The sequence below is a fragment of the Globicephala melas genome, chromosome 11, assembly GCF_963455315.2.
Source record: "Globicephala melas chromosome 11, mGloMel1.2, whole genome shotgun sequence".
Taxonomy (NCBI): domain Eukaryota; kingdom Metazoa; phylum Chordata; class Mammalia; order Artiodactyla; family Delphinidae; genus Globicephala; species Globicephala melas.
This window is the reverse complement of record NC_083324.2, coordinates 30,207,508-30,231,177: the sequence shown is the minus strand read 5'-3', so window position 1 is coordinate 30,231,177 and position 23,670 is coordinate 30,207,508. Positions and strand designations below refer to the sequence as shown.

General features: G+C 41.5%; 1 long non-coding RNA gene across 1 annotated transcript in view; it reads left to right on the top strand.

Annotated features, from left to right (window-relative positions):
• Positions 1 to 23,241, top strand: part of LOC115859036 (uncharacterized) — a 225,639-nt gene extending 202,398 nt beyond the window's left edge. Inside the window, exon 3 of the long non-coding RNA XR_004041887.2 lies at positions 23,186 to 23,241. This is a non-coding gene — a long non-coding RNA (uncharacterized lncRNA). The remainder of the gene's footprint in view (positions 1 to 23,185) is intronic.
• The last annotated feature ends 429 nt before the right edge of the window (positions 23,242 to 23,670 follow it).

The following is a 23,670-nucleotide window of genomic DNA, read 5'->3' as shown; positions in this document are numbered from 1 at the left end:
AGAAAATATTTAACCTGTTGAATAGCAGTGGAAGAACAGGGCAGGGAATGAATAAATGGCCAGGGCCGTGGAAAACCAGGTAGCTGTTTAAACATTCAGAAGAAGATCTCATTCAATTTAGCAAGCTCATGGAATGGTCAAGGGCTTGAGCTTTGGAGACTGACTTTCTGAGTTCTTATTGCTGCTAGCTGCTAGGTGTGTGACCGTGGACAGCTTACTGAACCTCTCTGTGCCTCAGTTTCCTTGATAATAACTTGGGATGATAATAGTACCTCGTTATCAGGACCATGAGGCTGAAATGAGTCAATCATTGTAAATTTTTAAGTACAGAGAATGGCGCAGCAAATGGCCGTCTTGGTTATTGTTATCATCCTTACTTTACTCTCACCATCTCCAGTGGTGTCACTCTAGACCGTGCCACAATCACTTGTCACCTGGAGTATGGTATTTGTTGGATAATAATACTGAAACAGACTCCTCATTGGTCATTCAGCATCTGCCCTTGCCTCACTTAAATCCTTTCTCCTCAGCATGGCCCAAGTTACCTTTCATGAAAGATCTTGATATGTCACTTCCAGATGAAAACGCTTATAGTAGTTGCCCACAACTCTAGGATCAAGTCTGTATTCCTTCATCAAGTGGTGTTATTATTTAAAGGAACTGATCTATACTCAACTTCATGGTCCTAATCACAATCTCCATGAACTTATTAACATGTGATCATTTAATATCTATCTATGACCTACATGATCTAGTGGGGGAAGAGTTTTCTGTTCCATCGCTAGTATCTCGCACAGTGCCTGCCATGTGGTAGGTGCTCAGTAAATATTTGTTGAGATACCCACTAAGTATAAAGAAGATTTGTTGAATGAATGGATGTCACCAGCTATAGATAGAGTATAGGAAATAACTCTGATACCATGGAAATTTCCCTTATGGTTGTGTCTCACAGAGTTTTGATGTAAACTCTTATTTTAATTCTATTTAATGTCACAAGTGGGGGCGGAATGGAGAATAAAGAGATATCAGAAAGAAAGAATAATCACAAAAGCAAATTAAACTATTAAAAAGCACAAAACAGTTCTGCTTAAAATTTAAAGGATATGATTTTAAGAATCTATGTTTTTTCTTTCTTTTTTTGCCAAGTTTCTAATGTATTTTATATTTCAAGTCACCCAGTGACGTTTTATGGTGAAAGTGTTTTATTTTTCTACATTTCAAAAACAGCTTCAGAGTCTACATAGCTTTCCCTCAAATATAACTCTGTGCTCAGCATAAGTAGGGGAAAACATCTAGACCAAATTATTTTTCTTACAACACCAGGAACCGGTACCCTCTTCCTAGAGATTATATAGATTTCCCAATTTTGTCTTATACTTTGGGTTTTTGTCTAAACAAATAAGTGCTATCCACTAATTCATTTATTCACTTGTTCATTTATCCAAAAAAGATTTACTAAGTTCCTAACGGGCCAACCACCATGTTAGGTTGGGCTAACCTTGCGCTTAAGGTGCAAAGCAGATCTTAACGGGTGACCCATACTTGCTGGTAACTTTTTAAGTAGCAACCTTTTTGCTGTAAATTCAAAATACACAACAGCTGTTAAAGCCCCTGTTCACTCTTAATATTTTTAAGCTTAAATTGACCACACTACTCAGTGTGTGTCTGTGTGTGAACGTGAGTGCAGCTGTGTGAATGTGAGTGTGTGTGTATGTTGAACTAGATGTATTTCCCTCTTTGAACTAGAAATATTTATGAGGTACACTGCTTAGCAGTGTCACTGGTGACTGCGTTGTCCAGAGTAGCATAAAGTACAGCTGTTGCCCTTCCCGTTGAATAATTTTCTAAGAAAAAGAGCTGACTCAGTTTCTTTCAGCTATATTTCTTTGGACACAGATATGCTGAAATCCAAGGTTTTTTAAGTTGAAAGAGTGGGCAAATTATTTGCTCTTATCTTTAGTACTTTAGAAAATCTTCAAGTGCATAATACAAGTCTCTGATCCAGAATAAATCTATCATCTCGGTGTTACAGCTGTTTCTAGACTACTCCCTCAGTCCTGACTCTTGATGACTTCAGGCGGTGCTGAGCTGAACTATCCCCCTTGCTAGTGAGAGGGTTTCTTGCTTAAACACATGGTGGAAATTGTCAAATTTCCTTCTCCCTAAATAACCTAATCCTATGCCCCGACCTAACTTAAACAGTGGTAGAATTTTGCTGAAGCACAAGGTTTGACCAACAGCCAAAACAGATAATGGGCATAGGAGAGGGGAGTGTTATGGGTGAAGAAGTTGAGGAAGGTCATTTTCAGTAAGTGAAGCTGTGGATGTGGATTAGCCCACTTGCATTTCAACTCACCAACACAATCAAGTGGCAGAAAAAAACAGAGCTCAGAGGTTGCCAGTCTTCAGCATCCCCAAGAATCTCCTGTGGAACTTGTTGTTTCAGGTCATCAGTGGCATCATCACCCCGCCCCCTGCCCAAAGACACATCCAGAGTCAGGGCTAGGTGCCAGGACTCTGTTAGGTGAGCAAGCATCCCAGGATACAGTAACTTAATACCAGTACTGGCAGTGGGGTCTTTCCTAAAGGTAGTTTATTTTATTATATGCATTTGTATTACAATGTATATATTATACATTTATCATATATAAAATATTTCCCTCTTTGCTTTGGCTGCCAGGAAACCGAAGAGAGTAACGGGAGTACCTCCCATTCACTTCTTATTTTAACGCTATCTCATTTGAGTTAATGAGAGACAGTGCAGCCGAACGGTTAAGAGTATGGACAGCAGAGCCAGACCCGCAGCTCCAAATACTGACTTTATCACTACTGGTTTGTGACCTTTGACATCTCATTACACTTTCTGTGCCTCACTTTTCAAATTAGTGCAACTGGAATAGGAGTCAAGAATCACAGAATCCTTGTCAGAATGAAATGAAGTACTATGTGCGGAGTGCCTGGCACATGGTTATCACCCGTGTATATATTTATTTTTATTACATCTGTGTTGTTATTTACTCCTCACAACAATTCTATGACACGCCTCTCATAAGCATTGGGGTAGAAAAAAACTGTCATTCAAAAAGGGTTGGTAACTTGCCTAAGTTTTCCCATTAAGTGATCTGAACCCTGTCTGTCTGAATCCAAATCTTTTGACCGTTCCAACAGATCACAGTGTTTCCTGTGCTGTCAGAGATAAAGTTAATGTGTATGCCCCCATCTTAGCCAATGTTGTGGTAATATTTATAGTTCCGCTCTCTTGGTATAGTTTTTAATATCCCCTATCCATTTTCTTTTATTAATTAATTAATTTTTATTGGAGTAAAATTGCTTTACAATGTTGTGTTAGTTTCTGCTGTACAATGAAGTGAATCAGCTATACGTATACATATACCCGCTCCCTCTTGGACCTCCCTCCCTGCCCCCCCGCATCTAGGTCATCACGGAGCACCGAGCTGAGCTCCCTGTGCTATGCAGCAGGTTCCCACTATTTTTGATTGCATTATCTTATACATCTCTCATTGTAAGTTGCCTCAGATATTTTTTTGAAAATAGGCATAGAATAATTTTCAAATAAAATAAATATATCAAGGCAAATATTCAGCATATGGGTCTGTTGCCTGAGAAAGTGGACACGTAAGTGCATTAAGACTGACAGTAAAATTTGTGTGATTGGATTTGAGACCAAGGCAAGCATGCTGGTATTTCTGGAGGAGCTCATCTCTACAGAGAACTAAGAAAAGCAGTTAATGAGTAAATCCATTGTCATCTGTTTTCATTGTACTGGATTTACCAATAAAATTCTGTAAATTATATAGAATGACCACAATATATAAATCCAAAGAATAAGAAGCTGTATTTTTCTTGATGGTCTGTGGCAAAAATTGGTGGCACAAACTGTGCTTCGGCCAAATTGATAATTGGTTGGAACTTGGATATTGATTGAGTCTAGTTCCTGCAGAGATTTTCTGCCCTTACAAAGTAAGGAAAGTAGGTCAAAGATGATAGCATGGCTGGAATGCATGACAAGTTGATGAAAAGTAGACGCTAAAATGATTTAGCACAGACTGTGGTAAGGACAAGCTTACCAGTTCAAAATGCGTGGAATGTCTGATTTAGTATCATCATCCCTATTGTCTTTTTTTTCTTGTTTTCTTTCTTTTTTTTTTAACATCTTTATTGGAGTATAATTGCTTTACAATGGGGTGTTATTTTCTACTTTATAACAAAGTGAATCTGCTATACATATACATATATCCCCATATCTCCTCCCTCTTGAGTCTCCCTCCCACCCTCCCTATCCCACCCCTCTAGGTGGTCACAAAGCACCGAGCTGATCTCCCTGTGTTATGCGGCTGCTTCCCACTAGCTATCTATTTTACACTTGGTACTGTATATATATGTCCATGCCAATCTCGCACTTTGTCCCAGCTTACCCTTTCCCCTCCCCATGTCCTCAAGCCCATTCTCTACGTCTGCATCTTTATTCCTGTCCTGCCCCTAGGTTCTTCAGAACCTTTTTTTTTTTTTCAATTCCATATATATGTGTTAGCATACAGTATTTGTGTCTCTCTTTCTGACTTACTTCACTCTGTATGACAGACTCTAGGTCCATCCACCTCACTACAAATAACTCATTTTCGTTACTTTGTATGTCTGAGTAATATTCCATTGTATATATGTGCCACATCTTCTATATCCATTCATCTGTCAATGGACACTTAGGTTGCTTCCATGTCCTGACTATTGTAAATAGAGCTGCAATGAACACTGTGGTAGATGACTCTTTGAATTATGGTTTCCTCAGGGTATATGCCCAGTAGTGGGATTGCTGGGTCGTATGGTAGTTCTATTTTTGGTTTTTTAAGGAACCTCCATACTGTTCTCCATAGTGGCTCTATCAATTTACATTCCCACCAACAGTGCAAGAGGGTTCCCTTTTCTCCACACCCTCTCCAGCATTTATTGTTTGTAGACTTTGTGATGATGGCCATTCTGACTGGTGTGAGGTGATACCTCATTGTAGTTTTGATTTGCATTTCTCTAATGTTTAGTGATGTTGAGCATCCTTTCATGTGTTTGTTGGCAATCTGTATATGTTCTTTGGAGAAATGTCTGTTTAGGTCTTCTGCCCATGTTTGGATTGGGTTGTTTACATTTTGATATTGAGCTGCATGAGCTGCTTGTAAATTTTGGAGATTAATCATTTGTCAGTTGCTTCATTTGCAAATATTTTCTCCCCTTCTGAGGGTTGTCTTTTCGTCTTGTTTATGATTTCCTTTGCTGTGCAAAAGCTTTTGAGTTTCATTAGGTCCCATTTGTTTATTTTTATTTCCATTTCTCTAGGAGGTGGGTCAAAAAGGGTCTTGCTGTGATTTGTGTCATAGACTGTTCTGCCTATGTTTTCCTCTAAGAGTTTTATAGTGTCTGGCCTTATTACATTTAGGCCTTTAATCCATTTTGAGTTTATTTTTGTATATGGTGTTAGGGAATGTTCTAATTTCATTCTTTTACATGTAGCTGTCCAGTTTTTCCAGCACCACTTATTGAAGAGGCTGTCTTCTCTCCATTGTATTTTCTTGCCTCGTTTATCAAAAATAAGGTGACCATATGTGTGTGGGTTTATCTCTGGGCTTTCTATCCTATTCCATTGATCTATATTTCTGTTTTTGTGCCAGTATCATACTGTCTTGATTACTGTAGCTTTGTAGTATAGTCTGAAGTCAAGGAGCCTGATTCCTCCAGCTCTGTTTTTATTTCTGAAGATTGCTTTGGCTATTTGGGGTCTTTTGTGTTTGCATACAAATTATGAGCTTTTTTGTTCTAGTTCTGTGAAAAATGCCATTGGTAGTTTGATAGGGATTGCATTGAATCTGTAGATTGCTTGGGGTAGTATAGTCATTTTCAAATATTGATTCTTCCAATCCAAGAACATGGTATATCTCTCCATCTGTTTGTATCATCTTTAATTTCTTTCATCAGGTCTTATAGTTTTCTGCATACAGGTTTTTTTCTCCTTAAGTAGGTTTATTCCTAGGTATTTTACTCATTTTGTTGCAGTGGTAAAGGGGAGTGTTTCCTTAACTTCTCTTTCAAATTTTTCATCATTAGTGTATAGGAGTGCAAGAGATTTCTGTGCATTAATTTTGTATCCTGCTACTTTACCAAATTCATTGATTAGCTCTAGTAATTTTCTGGTAGTGTCTTTAGGATTCTCTATATATAGTATCATGTCACCTGCAAACAGTGACAGCTTTACTTCTTCTTTTCCAATTTGGATTCCTTTTATTTCTTTTTCTTCTCTGATTGCTGTGGCTAAAACTTCCAAAACTATGTTCAATAATAGTGGTGAGAGTGGGCAACCTTGTTTTGTTCCTGATCTTAGTGGAAATGGTTTGAGTTTTTCACCACTGAGAGTGATGTTGGGTGTGGGTTTGTCATATATGGTCTTTATTATGTTGAGGTAAGTTCTCTCTATGCCTACTTTCTGGAGATTTTTTTATCGTAAATGGGTGTTGAAGTTTGTCGAAAGCTTTTTCTGCATCTATTGAAATGATCATATGGTTTTTATCCTTCAATTTCTTAATATGGTTTATCACATCGATTGATTTGCATATATTGAAGAATCCTTGCATTCCTGGGATAAACCCCACTTGATCGTGGTGTATGACCCTTTTAATGTGCTCTTGGATTCTGTTTGCTAGTATTTTTTTGAGGATGTTTGCATCTATGTTCATCAGTGATATTAGCCTGTAGTTTTCATTCTTTGCGACATCTTTGTCTGGTTTTGGTATCAGGATGATGGTGGCCTCATAGAACGATTTTGGGAGTATTCCTCCCTCTCGTATATTTTGGAAGAGTTTGAGAAGGATAGGTGTTAGCTCTTCTCTAAATGTTTAATAGAATTCGCCTGTGAAGCCGTCTGGTCCTGGGCTTTTGTTTGTTGGAAGATTTTTAATCACAGTCTTAATTTCAGTGCTTGTGATTGGTCTGTTTATATTTTCTGTTTCTTCCTGGTTCAGTCTCAGAAGGTTGTGCTCTTCTAAGAATTTATCCATTTCTTCTAGGTTGTCCGTTTTATTGGCATATAGGTGCTTCTAGTAATCTCTCATGATCCTTTGTATTTCTGCAGTGTCAGTTGTTACTTCTTTTTCATTTCTAATTCTATTGATTTGAGCCTTCTCCCTTTTTTCTGGATGAGTCTGGCTAATGGTTTATCATTGTTTATCTTCTTAGAGAACCAGCTTTTAATTTTATTGATCCTTGCTATCGTTTACTTCATTGCTTTTTCATTTATTTCTGATCTGATCTTTATGATTTCTTTCTTTCTGCTAACTTTGGGGTTTTTTGTTCTTCTTTCTCTAATTGCTTTAGGGGTAAGTTTAGGTTGTTTATTTGAGATGTTTCTTCTTTCTCGAGGTAGGATTGTATTGCTATAAACTTCCCTCTTAGAATTGCTTTTGCTGCATCCCATAGGTTTTGGATCATCATGTTTTCATTGTCACTTGTTTCTAGGTATTTTTTGATTTCCTCTTTGATTTCTTCAGTGATCTCTTGGTTATTTAGTAGTGTATTGTTTAGCCTCCATGTATTTGTATTTTTTACAGATTTTTCCCTGTTTTTGATATCTAGTCTCATAGCGTTGTGGTCAGAAAAGATACTTGGTATGATTTCAATTTTCTTAAATTTACTGAGGCTTGAGTTGTGACCCAAGATATGATCTATCCTGGAAAATATTCCATGAGCACTTGAGAAGAAAGTGTATATTCTGTTGTTTTTTTGTGGAATGTCCTATAAATATCAATTAAGTCCACCTTGTTTAATGTATCATTTAAAGCTTGTGTTTCCTTATTTATTTTCAGTTCGGATGATCTGTTCGTTGGTGAAAGTGGTGTGTTAAAGTCCCCTACTATGATTGTGTTACTGTCGATTTCCCCTTTTATGTTTGTTAGCATTTGCCTTATGTATTGAGGTGCTCCTATGTTGCATGCATAAATATTTACAATTGTTATATCTTCTTCTTGGATTGATCCCTTGATCATTATGTAGTGTCCTTCTTTGTCTCTTCTAATAGTCTTTATTTTAAAGTCTATTTTGTCTGATAAGAGAATTGCTACTCCAGCTTTCTTTTGATTTGCATTTGCATGGAATCTCTTTTTCTATCCCCTCACTTTCAGTCTGTATGTGTCCCTAGGTCTGAAGTGGGTCTCTTGTAGACAGCATATATACAGGTCTTGTTTTTGTATCCATTCAGCCGGTCTATGTCTTTTGGTGGGAGCATTTAATCCATTTACATTTAAGGGAATTATTGATATGTATGTTCCTATTACCATTTTCTTAATTGTTTTTGGTTTGTTATTGTAGGTTTTTTCCTTCTGTTGTGCTTTCTGCCTAGAGAAGTTTCTTTAGTATTTGTTGTAAAGCTGGTTTGGTGGTGCTGAATTCTCTTAGCTTTTGCTTGTCTGTAAAGGTTTTAATTTCTCTGTCAAATCTGAATGAGATCCTTGCTGGGTAGAGTAATCTTGGTCATAGGTTCTTCCCTTTCATCACTTTAAATATGTCCACTCCCTTCTGGCTTGCAGAGTTTCTGCTGAAAGATCAGCTGTTAACCTTATGGGAGTTCCCTTGTATGTTATTTGTTGTTTTTCCCTTGCTGCTTTTAATATTTTTTCTCTGTGTTTAATTTTTGATAGTTTGATTAATATGTGTCTTGGCATGTTTCCCTTGGATTTATCCTGTATGGGACTCTCTGTCTTCCTGGACTTGATTAACTGTTTCCTTTCCCGTATTAGGAAAGTTTTCAGCTATAATCTATTCAAATATTTTGTCAGTCCCTTTCTTTTTCTCTTCTTCTTCTGGGACCCCTATAATGCGAATGTTGGTGCATTTAATGTCCCAGAGGTCTCTGAGACTGTCCTCAATTCTTTTCATTCTTTTTTCTTTATCCTGCTCTGCAGTAGTTATTTCCACTATTTTATCTTCCAGGTCACTTATTTGTTCTTCCGCCTCAGTTATTCTGCTATTGATTCCTTCTAGAGAATTTTTCGTTTCATTTATTGTGTTGTTCATCATTGTTTGTTTGCTCTTCAGTTCTTCTTGATCCTTGTTAAACTTTTCTTGTATTTTCTCCATTCTCTTTCCAAGATTTTGGATCATCTTTACTATCATTACTCTGAATTCTTTTTCAGGTAGACTGCTCATTTCCTCTCCATTTGTTAGGTCTGGTGGGTTTTTACCTTTCTCCCTCATCTGCTGTGTGTTCTTCTGTCTTCTCACCTTGCTTAACTTACCGTGTTTGGCGTCTCTTTTTCACAGGCTGCAGCTTCGTAGTTCCCATTGTTTTTGGTGTCTGCCCCCAGTGGGTGAGGTTGGTTCAGTGGGTTTTGTAGGCTTCCTGGTGGAGGGGACTGGTGCCTGTGTTCTGGAGGATGAGGCTGGATCTTGTCTTTCTGGTGGGCAGGATTGTGTCTGGTGGGGTGTTTTGGGGTGTTTTTGACCTTATTATGATTTTAGGGACCCTCTTCTAATGGTTGGGGTTGTGTTCCTGTCTTGCTAGTTGTTTAGCATAGGGTGTTCAGCACTGTAGCTTGCTGGTCATTGAGTGGAGCTCAGTCTTAGCATTGAGATGGAGATCTCTGGGAGAACGTTTGCTGTTTGACATTACGTGGAGCCGGGAGGTCTCTGGTGGACCAATGTCCTGAACTTGGCTCTCCTACCTCAGAGACACAGGCCTAACACCTGGCCAGAGCACCAAGACCCTACCAGCCACACGGCTCAGAAGAAAAGGGAGAAAAGAAAGAAAGAAAGAGAGAGAGAGAGAGAGAGAGAGAGAGAGAGGGGGGGAGGGAGGGAGGGAGAGAGAGGAAGAAAGGAAGAAAGAAAGAAAAAATAAAAGAAAGTTATTAAAATAAAAAATAATTATTAAAAATTTTTATAAAGTAATTTTAAAAAAAGAAAGGAAGAAGAGAGCAACCAAACCAAAAAACAAATCCGCCAATGATAACAAGTGCTAAAAACTATACTAAAAAAAACCAAAACGCGGACAGACAGAACCCTAGGACAAATGGTAAAAGCAAGGCTATACAGACAAAATCACACAAAGAAGCATACACATACACACTCACAAAAAGAGCAAAAAGAAAAAATATATATATATATCATTGCTCTCAAAGTCCAGTGCCTCAATTTGGGGATGATTCGTTGTCTGTTCAGGTATTCCAGAGATGCAGGTACATCCAGTTGATTATGGAGATATAATCTGCTGCTCCTGAGACCGATGGGAGAGATTTCCCTTTCTCTTCTTTGTTCGCACAGCTCCTGGGATTCAGCTTTGGATTTGGCCCCGCCTCTTCGTGTAGGTTGCCTCAGGGCATCTGTTCTTCGCTCAGACAGGACGGGGTTAAAGTAGCAGCTGATTGGGGGGGGGGAGGCTCTGGCTCACTCAGGCCGGGGGGGGGGGGAGGGAGGGGTATGGAGTGCGGGGCGAGCCTGTGGCGGAAGAGGCCAGCATGATATTGCACCAGCCTGAGGCGCGCCATGTTTTCTCCTGGGGAAGTTGTCCCTGGATCATGGGACCCTGGCAGTGACGGGCTGCACAGGCTCCCGGGAGGGGAGGTGTGGAGAGTGACCTGTGCTCGCACACAGGCTTCTTGGTGGCTGCAGCAGCAGCCTTAGTGTCTCATGCCCATCTCTGGTGTCCACACTGATAGCCGCGACTCACGCCCGTCTCTGGAGCTCGTTTAGGCGGTGCTCTGAATCCCCTCTCCTCGCGCACCCTGAAACAATGGTCTCTTGCCTCTTGGGTAGGTCCAGACTTTTTCCTGGACTCCCTCCCGTCTAGCTGTAGTGCACTAGCCCCCTTCAGGCTGTGTTCATGCAGCCAATCCCAGTCCTCTCCCTGGGATCTGACCTCCAAAGCCTGAGCCTCAGCTCCCAGCCCCCGCCCGCCCCAGTGGGTGAGCAGACAAGCCTCTCGGGCTGGTGAGTGCCGGTCGGCACTGAGCCTCTGTGCGGGAATCTCTCTGCTTTGCCCTCTGCACCCCTGTTGCTGCGCTCTCCTCCTTGGCTCCAAAGCACCCCCACCCCGCCACCCGCAGTCTCCACCCGCAAAGGGGCTTCCTAGTGTGTGGAAACCTTTCCTCCTTCACGGCTCCCTCCCACTGGTGCAGGTCCCGTCCCTATTCTTTCGTCTCTGTTTATTCTTTTTTCTTTTGCCCTACCCAGGTACGTGGGGAGTTTCTTGCCTTTTGGGAAGTCTGAGGTCTTCTGCCAGCGTTCAGTAGGTGTTCTGTAGGAGTTGTTCCACGTGTAGATGTACTTCTGATGTATTTGTGAGGAGGAAGGCGATCTCCATGTCTCACTCCTCTGCCATCTTGGAGGTCTCCCCCTATTGTCTTTAATCCTATGGATAGAGACACACACCAGAAATAATCCCCAGCTCTTTCGATCTTTGTCATGAAGCACACAGTTGTCCATTCCTTGTGGGGATCCTCACCTTTTCTTCTTTTCTGGACAACAGCTGATTGTTTCCTGCAGCTTCAAACCTCAGGAAGCTCTTTTATGAGGTTGTGGAGCTGAAATGCACTTTCTAGGAGTCTGTAAGATTGCAGCCTATACCAGAGGAGCTGGTCTTCCAACAGGACCTCTAAAAACATGGGTCATTAGAATCACCACAGGAAGTTAGTGTACCTGGTATGCTGTAGCTGTGACCTTTCATGCCAGCCACTCAGTCTCTGAACCACCACTGACCAACAGTGATCTGCAGGCATCTGTCAGGGGTTCTGACAGCTGCTAGAGGTATAGAGTCTGCCTGGGGGATGATACAGACCTCATCCCAGGAAGGAGCTTTCCAACAATCTGTAGAGCTGTCTCCAGTAATTTGGGAAACAGCCCCTTCATTCCAGGGTTGCCATGAACAGGAGCTTCTTAGTCTTAGAACAAATACTTGTGATATGGAACAACAAGGGACTTCTTTGCCACAAAGAACATACGTCTTCTCAGAGCATCACTTTCAGGCCATGGGAATCTCCCTGCCTTCCTCAACCCAATTGCTTAAAATAAACTATTATATTGGATAAACTAGAATTTTTCTGTTTGCTCCATGGGAAGACTTTTCCTTATTTCTCCTTGAAGAAGCTGCATGGAAGTTCCCAAATGCCCTGGAAGAGCCCTCTTCCATTTCAGTATGGCAGAGAGGGTGCTTCTGTGAGACCCTGATGAGGTTACAAATTTTAAAGTTGGACACAACCTAATTAATAAACAATGAGGCAATGGTTTTATGTTGTGGATAAATATTAAGTAGTATAATATTATATCAACAAAACAGAACAGAAAATCATAGCGCACATTCTTGAGTTTCTAAGAAGCTTGGAAGAAAACAATAAAAATGTATTCAGCACTTAACTATATGCGAGGAATGATACTAAATCCTTTCTACACATTAACTCATTTAGTATTTGAAACAAAGCCTATGGGAAATGTGCTATTATTATCTTTATTCTACAGATTAGGAAGCTAAGGCTTAAAGAGATTAAGCAATTTGCACAGAATTATTGTATTAGTTAGCTTCTGCTAACTAATGAAATGAAGTGTTTTAAAACAGCAAACATTTACTATTTGCCATAATTCTGTGGCTTGACTGCAATTCTTCTGGACTCAGTAACCTGGCCAGGGCTGAATGGTCAAGGATGGCCTCTCTCCCATCTCTGGGCCTTCACTGGGACAATGGGACAGCTGGGCCTCGCCCCATGTGGTCACTTATCCTCCAGGAAGCTAACCCAGGCTTGTTCACACGGTGGTGGAGGAGTTCCCAGTCACAAGAGTGGCCAAAACCAAATACCCAAGCATTTTTCGAGTTTCTGCTGGTGTCATGTTTGATAACATCCCACTGGTTAAATGAAATAAGCCATGTTGGGCCAACGGGTGGGGAAATAGATTCCACCTCTTGACTGCGAGAGTGGCATAGTCACATTACAAGGGGGCTTGCATACAGGAATGGGAAAAATTTGTGGCCGTTTGCAATCTGTCCTAGTCACAAATTCAGTAAGTGGCCAGAAAGGTATTAGAATCTAGGTATCTCACTGCAGAGTCACACTACGCTACTGAACATGTGATGATGATCTTCTTTGGATATCTTGATGCTTTGGGATTTTGTTTTCAGTTTTATATAATGAATATGAATTACTGTGAGAATTAATGTAACTTAAAAAACCTATTATGAATGCATTTAGATAATCTAGGCACTTTGAATAAAAGACTAATATCACAGGCACCTCACCTTAACATTTTGTAGCACGTCTCCTGGTTTTCCAACCTCTGAGGTGTCCACAGAGTTGACTACAGACTCTTAGAAGTTACTATAAATTATGACATAGTACCTTACGTGAACTCTGTCAGAAACAGCAGAGAAGCAGCTGTGTGATTCCCACCGAAGTTTCTCATGTGAGCCAAACCCATGTCGTCTGAGCTGCTTTCTACCATAACTGTCCTGGCACCACAGGAATGCCAAGAAATAGCCAAAGAACCTGAAAGGTTGCGACTAACTGCCTTCTGTCTCCACTAAGCTCTGGGAGGCTGGGTTTAGAAACAGCTTTATGCTGATTCTTCAAGTTGTGTGCAGTTAAAGTGTTTTATAAACAAAAGTGGTGGATTCATACATTTATTCATTCTTCAGATTTTTTTTTTTTTTTTTTTTTTTTTTTTGCGGTACTCGGGCCTCTCACTGTTGTGGCCTCTCCCATTGCGGAGCACAGGCTCCGGACGCGCAGGCTCAGCGGCCATGGCTCACGGGCCCAGCCGCTCCGCGGCATGTGGGATCCTCCCGGACCGGGGCACGAACCCGCGTCCCCTGCATCGGCAGGCGGACTCCCAACCACTGCGCCACCAGGGAAGCCTCCTTCTTCAGGTTTTTATTGAGTGCCCACCATGTGCTGGCACTTGGCTGGGAGCTGGGGATGCAGTGGCGAATAAGACAGAATTTCTGACCTCAGAGAGCTTCCATTCGAATGAGGGAAATAGTTAACAAGTCAACAGATAATAGACAAGACAACTGCACAGCTGAATGCAATGAGGTGGAGGGCCACTAAGGCAGCCACTGTGAACTGAGCGGTCAGGGAGCACCTCTCTGAAGAGAGCACTAGAGCAAGAACCTGAAAGATGAGAATGAGCTGGTCCCATGAAGTACTGGGGATGGGACATTTCAGGGAGAGGGAAAAGCAAATGCAAGGGCCTGGAAGCAGGTAAGGGCTTGTTTGTGTTTTGGAGAAACAGAAAGGAGGAATTGTGCTTCCCTCTTCTCCCTTCTCCACCATGTCTCCGCCTCAGTTGGTGCAATGGCCGTGTAAGAAAACGTAGGACCAAATCAAGCAAAGTTAATCAAAATGTGGCAGACAAAACTATCACTTTTTTGTAGTGAGAAATGCAACTTACTATTCAAAATAGTATTTCTTCACATCTTTGACACTTGTGCCATCAACATCAGTATTCATGAGAAGGGTGATCATTTCTTGATTAAAAATCTAATACCTAAATATGGTTCTAATATATTAGTGGATGTCTATGGGAGCCATTTTCCATTAACTGGTACTGAATAAATCTGTATGTGATTGTCACTCAGTAATTATCTACAATGAAATCATGTGCTGTGAATGCTTAAATTTGAAGCTGGGTAAAAAGCATAAAAATTATAGGGTTTTTTTTGGTCTTACAAAGCATTAGGATCACTTTACAGAAATTTTCTTAATATAAACATTTTTTTCCAAAGTATGTTTTTGTTGTCTTCCTGCTTCCATAATTATTCTGTACTTTGTTAGTGAAAGGAATGTCTGCCTTATCACTTCTTTTAAACCTCTATGTTATTTTACTTTATTTTTGGCATACAAAATGCCCTTGATTCCACAAATATTTATTGAGCATCACTCTCTGCCCAGCCCTGGGCTAGGTGTTGGGAATACCAAGACAAACAGGACAAAATGTTTATCCTCTTGGACATATCATTTTGTGCCTCTCAGGGCAAGCTTTCTAATTACAAAGAGACAGTTTAACATTTGCTACTCCCTAAAACCCTTCAGTATTACAGAACTAGCTCCTACAGCAGTTTATCCCCAACCTTACGTGGTACACAGAGAAATATGATTTTACCACCTAGTCTCAGAGACAAAAGATAAAAAGTAAAATGCAAACAAACTCCTGCCGAAACAAAAATTTCTCTCAAACCCAGTCTGCAAAGTGATAGGCCCTGACATGGATGCTGGCGGCCAGCACAACAGAAGTCAAGGGTTATTTCAGATGCATGGGAGGGACAAAATGCAGATGGCTCTGCCCACTCCATACATATACTAAGCACTCATACTGTGAGTGCGTGTGTGTGTGTGTATGTGTGTGTGTGTATGTGTGTGTGTGTGTGTGTGTAATGGATTAGACAGCTCTACTGAAAAGAAGTTGCAGGTGTTGACTAGAGCATTAGAGTTTAATGCTCTCAGCCTTAAAGGCATGGTCTGCAACCTAATTTCTGGAACTCTCACATCTCAAGAGATGCAAAAACTAGGCTGCTGAGAGGACTGAACTGCATGACCCATCCCACTTGGGCCCCTGTGGTCAGAAGCTGATCAAGAGCTTCGTTATCTATTGGCAGGTATGGCTGACAGAGGAGCACCCATTAGCTAGGTTAGCTGGCAGGAGGCTGGGATCTTTGACTCTGGCTTTGTGTGTGTGTGTGTGTGTGTGTGTGTGTGTGTGTGTGTGTGTGCATGCCTCTGCTAGGCCTGCTGCCAAGAATAATAAAAAAAAAGCAGGCTGAGGAAAATTGCATGTTTGAATGTAAGTATACTGAATAATACTTCTTTGTCTTAAAGATGTTGGGCTATTGCTGTTCATTTTTGCTTGAGGAAATTTCTTGTTTTAGAGGGTTCAGTGTTAAGAGGCAGTATGAGAAAATCCAGAATGTGCAATTAAGTAACTCACAAAGCCAGTCAGCAAGAGACAAAATAAACTAGTTTCAAAAGTGTTTTTTACTCAACAGTAAAGTTTGGCCAAACTTTATTATTACAATCAAATGCTCAGTGGTTGCTAGATGGGTAATTTCTATAATTATAGTCCGAAATGGGAAACCTCTCATTGTGGGAGAATCATGAAATCATGGTGAAAGAAAACTGTAGATATTGTATAGTGAGAGGTGGGATAGTTCTTGATAAAGCCTAAAAAAAACTTTAAGGTTATGAACCTTAAAATATTACATTGAGTGAAAGAAGCTGGCACAAAGAAGTACAGTCATCCCTTGATATCTGAGGGGGGATTGGGTCCAAGACCAGCCCTGGGTACCAAAATCTATGGATTTTCAAAGTCTCATAGTTGGTCCTCCATCCACAGATTCCACATCTGCAGATTCAGTCAACCACAGTTCATTAAAATAGTACTGTACGTTATCTGTGGTTCGTTGAATCGGCCAGTGTACAACCTGTGGATACCAGGTGACTGTACATACTATACGATTTCAGTTATATGAAGTTCAAGCACAGACAAAATTTATCACTGTTGATAAAAATCAAAGAACTGACTAGAAATGGACATGATGGAACTTTCTGGGATGATGGAAATGCTCTATATCTTGTTCTGGGTGGTGGTTACACGTTAGATCCATGCATTTTAATGCCTATAAATAATGCCTCAGTTCAAAATGAATAAAACTGAACACTTCAGATTTATGCACTTTAATGTATGTAAGTTATACCTCAATTTAAAAATGAATAAAATTATACACACACAAAGATATCTGTTAAATAGTTAAATAGTTAAACATCTGTTAAAAACGTTGTTTTTCCTGAATTGATCCTCATGCAAACATATTGATCACTTCTGTTTTAAATAGTTCTTTCTTTTACCTGTTTGCCAAATGACAATTTTATTAAATAAGGATTAAACCCGCATAGCCTCACAGATTTTTCTAATTGTAACTAGTATTGGTGAACTGTGGTTTACATTCTAGGCCCTATTGACTGTTCCTTGTTTAGACAAGATATATTTTAAAACTCTCTAAGGGTTAGTTATTTCTTCTGTACAATAAAGATGATTAAACTTTCCTAAAGACTGTGTAGAAGCAAAAAGATAAGGTACATTATAGTCCTGCTAGTTCAAATGTCATTTCAGATTGTTGGCCTCAGCATCTCTCAAAATTTCAGGCCCCACCCTGGACCTACTAAATCAGAATCTTTGTTTTAACAGAATGCCAAGGTAATTTGTATGCATACGAAAGTTTTAGAGGCACTGTCTTAAAATACATCGTAAATTATAACATGAGATACAGTATTAGAAATGGTCATCAATGCAGTTTCTACGGTGGAAACATGGCTCAGTGTTTAGCATGTACGCTTCTCCTGTTTTTGCCGGTCTGTTGGGCTGAAACCACTCTGCCGCCATTGTGGTAACATCTTTATGAACCGCGGCCGCCACGAGTTGCTGGTGGAGGCACCTCATAAGTCAGTGTAGGATGCTCTCCTAGGACCGGCCAACGAACTACATTTCCAGCTTCCCAGTATACGATTTCGTGTGGAATCAGTGTGGCCTAAGAGCTATGGGAACGTATACGTGCTGTCAGAACACTGACAATTCCTTCAAACTCCAAAAGCAATGAGAGATGTCCACCCTGGAATTTGATTTTCTTCCCCACAAATCTGTTTCTAGCCAAGCTCAGTAAAAGGTGCTGCCCTCCACGCCATCAGTGAAGCCGGCGAGCTTCAGGTCCTCTGACGCCCACCTCTACCCGGTCCATCAGCACGTCCCATCAAGCCCGTCTCCAAATTTCCCTTCAATCTTCCTGGCTCCCTCCATTTTCACCACCAGCACCACCACCATCTCTTACTTGAACTACTGCCTCCTAGTGGCTCTCCGCTTCCACTGCATACCCTTTCACCATTCAGCACAGCTCAGAGAAAACGTCACATCACTCCCCAGGCGAAACCCTCCCACGTGTTCCTATTATGTGTAGACTAAGTGTCATACCTCACACGTGCTCCTGGAAGGCCCCACAAGATCTTGGCAGAATTGGTTCCCGTGTGTCTCAGCAGCTGCCGCTGCTCCTCTTGTTGCTCACTCAGCGTCAGCTTCTTCTACCTCAGGTCCTCAAGTTAGCTTGCCCCGTGCCTGTGTACCTTGCACATGCTTCTCCCTTGCTGAGATCCGTCTCCTTTGAATTCATAGCTCATTTTGGTCCTTCTCATGTCGGTTAATCCCCCACTTCTGTGAGTGCTCTACCTAAAGTAGCCCCCTCTGTCAGCCTGTGTCTCAGCCCTTTGTTTCTTTCCTGCACGGCGCTTTACACAAGTCGTAGCCATTCTGCATATTTGTCTGGTTTTGTTTTATCTCCCCCTTGGGAATAGTAGGGCTCATGTCTATATCGTCCCCTACACTATTGTGTCCCCTGGTGTCCCTCAGTGCCAGGCACATGGCAGGTGCTTAATAGATACTGGTTATGACTAACTGACTGACTACCTGAATGAATAAATGAATGAATGAATGAGTGAATGGATTTATGACCTTATCGCTAAATGGCTGCTTAATTATGTGATGTTGTCTGGAATTTATCTCCAAACAAAGTAAAAAAAAAAATGCCCACCTCTTAATTCTAAGCTCATCCGCACCAGCTTGCTGAATGCATTGTTAAAATTCTCAAAAAGCACTTTAAAAAAAAAGAAAGAAAAGCAGAATTCATTTTTGCAGAGCTTTTTTGCTTTGTATCCCTGATCCTCCCATGACCTCATCTTGCTTTCGGAAGGGGCGGTTCCCTTGCAGTAGTTTCATCAATCTTTTGTCCCTGGCCCCCTGCTGTTGGTGACCTCAGGAAAAGCAAGCACGACATCACCTTTAATTAGCAGGAGAGGAGCCTGCCTGATATACACAGCACCTTAGAAACAAGAAACAGAAAAATGTTTCTGGTTCATGGGAAGGAACTAGGAAATGAAAAAGAATAATTATCCTGTTTTAACATAATGTTGTTAATCTGTATTGCCCATTATCATCTAGAGTGTCTCGCCTATTGAAGTATGTGAGCTGTGGAGCTCCTCTTTGCTTCAGCAGTGTAGCTAATGTTAGGGACTGGCTCCCCATCCATCATAATAATTAGTATGTCATAATTTTCTGCCCTTCTTGACTCTGCAGTAAAGAGATAGAAGAGGCATTTAAAGTTACTCAGGAATTGTTCACTAAATCTCCTCCCGGTTCTTTATGGGGATGGGTAGCTGTATTTCTGCCCTGTTTATTTTATGTTTGGCCTGTGATAATGAAGTATATTTCATCTGGAAGCATATAGCTTTAATTTTCATGTTCTACGTGGAAACATCTCACGGTGTCATTTTGTTTTAGCTGTACGGTATATAAAGAGAGCCCACGCTTCTTTCTGAACTCACCCATCACCCACCAGAGTTAATTCTAGTTTCAAAACCAACATTATGGTTTTATGAGCTGACTACATAATAACACGCACTGGTTCTACAGTCCTTTAGAGTCTACAAAGTGCTCTCCTTGTTTTACCCCTTAATTCTCGCAACTGCCCGGGGATGTAGAAAAGGCAGGGATTATCCACATGCTCCTTTTTACTGAATGAGGAGCAGAAAGGTCAACTGACTTGACTAAGAGGCAGGACTCGAATCCAGGTTCTCTAATTATAAATTATAGGTCTTCTCTATTACTCTGGCAATATCTCCTTCTGCTCCGGAGTATGCTTCTGCTGAAATGGAGAAGGAAATTTTCATTTATGCTTTCTTTCCCTCAGCATTGTGAACAGGATAAGCTTTCCCTCTTCTGGTAGATAAAGGGAAAGGATGTTTGTATAAAAATGTAGAGCTGGGCTTCCCTGGTGGCACAGTGGTTGAGAGTCCGCCTGCCGATGCAGGGGACACGGGTTCGTGCCCCGGTCCGGGAAGATCCCACATGCCGTGGAGCGGCTGGGCCCGTGAGCCATGGCCGCTGAGCCTGCGCGTCCGGAGCCTGTGCTCCGCAACGGGAGAGGCCACAACAGTGAGAGGCCCGCGTACCGCAAAGAAAAAAAAAAAATTGTAGAGCTTAAAAGGGATTTTTGGCCTGCGGCAGGGGTTCTCAAAGTGTGGTCTCCAGACCAGCAGCCTCAGCAGCTCCAGGAATCTTGTTAAAAGTGTATATTTTCAATCCCCATCCTAGACCTACTGGTCAGAAACTCTGGGGTGAGGCTCAGCAGTCTGCTGAAAGAAGCCCTCCAGGTGATGCTGATATAGGCTAAAGTTTCAGAACTGCAGTCTAGGGAAAAGATGGGGAAACACAGGAAGGATAGAGAAGAGAGAAATGACATCGTGTCCTACGGGGAGGAAAACCCTCTTAGGTTCAATATCAGGGCTATGTAAATTCAACTGACAAAAGTAGATGAACAGGATAAAATTTATATAATTTGTATTTGATGTTAACATTTTGTGTGTATATGTAAGGGTCTCATAGAAAAAGACATGAAAACCCAGAGAAACAGTTGGGCCTAAGAGCTTATATACTATTTTAACAAAGAGCCATAAATTTGTGGAGAGGTGACAAGACGAAGGAAAAGAGTTTGGGCTTCTAGGGACAGTAAGTTGTGGGAAAGTAAATATATGGGAGAAACTAATGGAAGGTAAGATTTCAGTAATATTTGTTTATGCAGAATCAAGTAAATGCTGCCTCCAGTAATAAAAGTTGTCTCCTCTTCCTGGTGTGGGAGAGGGGAGTGGACTCACCTTCACAAAAGGACATTTATACCCAGCTTTTAGACAGAAAGGGGGAGGGCAGAGAGCTTTTCTTGCATCTGCTGTTTCTCAATCACTTTCAGTTCAAAATAACTCTTATGCCAAAGTGGCATATCTGGGGATGGCATATTCTGACCCCGTTCCATACCAAGGGCACAGAGTCTAGAGCCAGACTGCTGGGTTTATATTGCAGTCTTCCTTCATTCATAAAGTATTTACTGAACATTTACTATGTGCCAGGCACTGTGCAGAAGCTTGGGATATAGCAGGGGAAAAAAACCAAAGATCTCTGTCCTCATGGACCAGACGTTCTGCCTTACTCCAGTTGACTGAGTGCTCTAAGGCACAAGGTACTTCCCCTCTCTGTCCCCTGATTCCTGGCCTGTCAAGGGAGAATACCAATTGTGCCTAACTCACAGGGACTTTGTAAGGATGACCCATGAGGCACCCAGTGCCCAGCACACACTTAGAACACTGTATGTGCTCGCCTCCTCCTTGATGAGCACAATCTCAACTGCTCAGTGCTATCAACAAGCTGACAGTCACACTTCTTGCCAGCTGTCCCAAACTATGATCATAACTCCTAAAGAAATATACCATTTCCTAGAGGTACCAGACTGACACAGATATCACAAAGATGCTTAAAGTGGATGCTCAAAATATTCAACTTATAAATTTCCCGACAATAGATTTCACAAAGAGATGATAGGTGCCTCTTTGTGAGACAGTCAGATTTTGTCATAATTTCTAGTATCACTATGGCAGTATTGGCCCAAATCCTCTGGGAATAAATGTGTTCCTGACACTGCTTCTGAGTCCTCTAACCTGACATTAGTCCAGGGCTCAAAGATGAGGAACTTACAGGATGATTTCAAGCAGCACAGGGATTAATTCAAGATGACCTAGATTTAAAGGTCTGGCTGCTCCAGGAGGGCAGAGATGGAGTGAAGAGATGAGCCTTCCTTGGGTTAACTTCAGGTCTGCTCTTCCCCAAATAGAAAATGGTTTGTGCTGTATCCAAAGCCTGGCTCAAATCTCAGCTCCTCTAAGACATGCTCGCATGTCGTATCAGCCTGTGTGAAATTCTCCTGACAGGGGTTTGGTGCCCCTCCCCACCTCCTTTAGCCTTCCCCCCGCAAAGGAGCAGACAAACACAGCTAGCTAGCTATGGGGGAAACAAAGTACTGCATCGCTGTATTTAATGCAGTTCCTTGAAAATCCCTCCCCCCTCAGGACAAGACTGCAGTGAAAGCTGTATTGAAAAGACAGTATAGGCAAAAATCTAATTAGACCACATATGCCCACTTCCCCAGATAGAAGTATTGAGAATGGTTTTTATTGTGTGGCATGTTTATTGCACGGTATGTTTGTTGGATATGTTGAAGAGAGAGCCAGACAGACACAGAGAGTGAGTGGGTATTTGGACCTCAGAGCAAGAGAGAACAAGAAGGGAGGAAGAAAGGGAGAGAGGGATGAGGAAGGAAAGAAGGTAGAAAGGGAAGGAGGAAGGGAAGACTGGGGGGAAGGAAGGAGAATAGGAAAGGAGGGATGGAAGGAGGGAAAAAGGAAGGAAAAGAGCGAGAAAGAGAAGGAGGAAGGGAAGTATAAAGGAGAGGAAGGAGGCAGGAAGGAAGGGAGGCAGGGGAGATGACCTGGACCTGCAGAGCCAACTCCAAGTCCACATACCCAACCTGCTGCCTGATGGAGAAGGGAAGACAGACCTCCCCAACCCACTGTCTGTCAGTGGGCATGGCTGGCCCCACCTGCTTCTGTGTAGAGCAGGAGGTGGCAGAAGGGTGCATCTTGTGTGAGGACCCCTTTGATTCAGTGTTCCTACCACCTCTGTAATGCAGCCTGATGATTGAAGATCCTCTCCCCATCCTCTGTCCTCTCCTCCCCATGGGACCTTTGCCTCTACCATGGGGACTCAGCCATGTGGACCTTGTGATCCACATACACCTGCACACCTGTATCTTCCCCTAGACTTTGGGATCTTGGACGCTAGGGGCCACCTCTTAGGCACCATTTAATTTCCTACAATGCCTAGTGCTTTACACTTAGTAGGGATCATGATGTTTATTTAATGTAGTGAAATTGTTTACTGGGCCCTGTCCTATTTCTCGGAGAAATATAGACCAACTGGGGTACAGTTTTTCTAGTGTACTCTAGTGATTATAAGGGACAAAACAATTCTTCCTTTTAATCCTTTCTTAATGATGAAACATTACTGAGCTAAAATTTAGTGGAACATTTTATGTTGTTTTGTTTTTTCTCCTCCTGCGAGCACTGCCCCATTCCAACAAGAATAAAGCTCTGAAGGAACCCCTCGTATTTCAGATCTAAATTTAAAGAAGTCTGACTCGATTGCTCAGTTAATTAAATTTGCAGTAGTCTCTTAAGAGATACTTATGGACTTATCTCACACTTTTCCATTTTTCCTTTTCTTCCAGTTGAGAAGTAGCAAATATGAAGTGACAACCACGTTACTGTACATGGAGTTATTTACAGGCCAAGATGATTGGTTTCCTGATAATCATTTCATAAGGTAATTTTCTTGGGATGCAGGCACTGGCCCCTTTGGTTTATCCTGTCCACGTGTTGCATTGTTTGTTGCCTCAGTCTCACAAGACACCCCAGGTAGAACCACGACCCATTTGAGTTTGGCAGATACACTTATTGAAATTTGGAGTTTCCTTTGTGGCTTGTGGCTAAAAGCCAAAGATTTGGACATGTGGCTTACCACTCAAACATCTTAAAAGTAGAAGCCACAGCATAAGATGAGGCCGTCAAAATTTCCATTGCCTGAAAACCAGAGGATATATAGACTCCCAATTCCAGGACAAGCTTTTATTCAGCTGTGAAATATTCAAGCCAATTTCTCCAATAATGATACTGAACACTATGTAGCATTTAAAAAAATCACAGCCTATTTTTC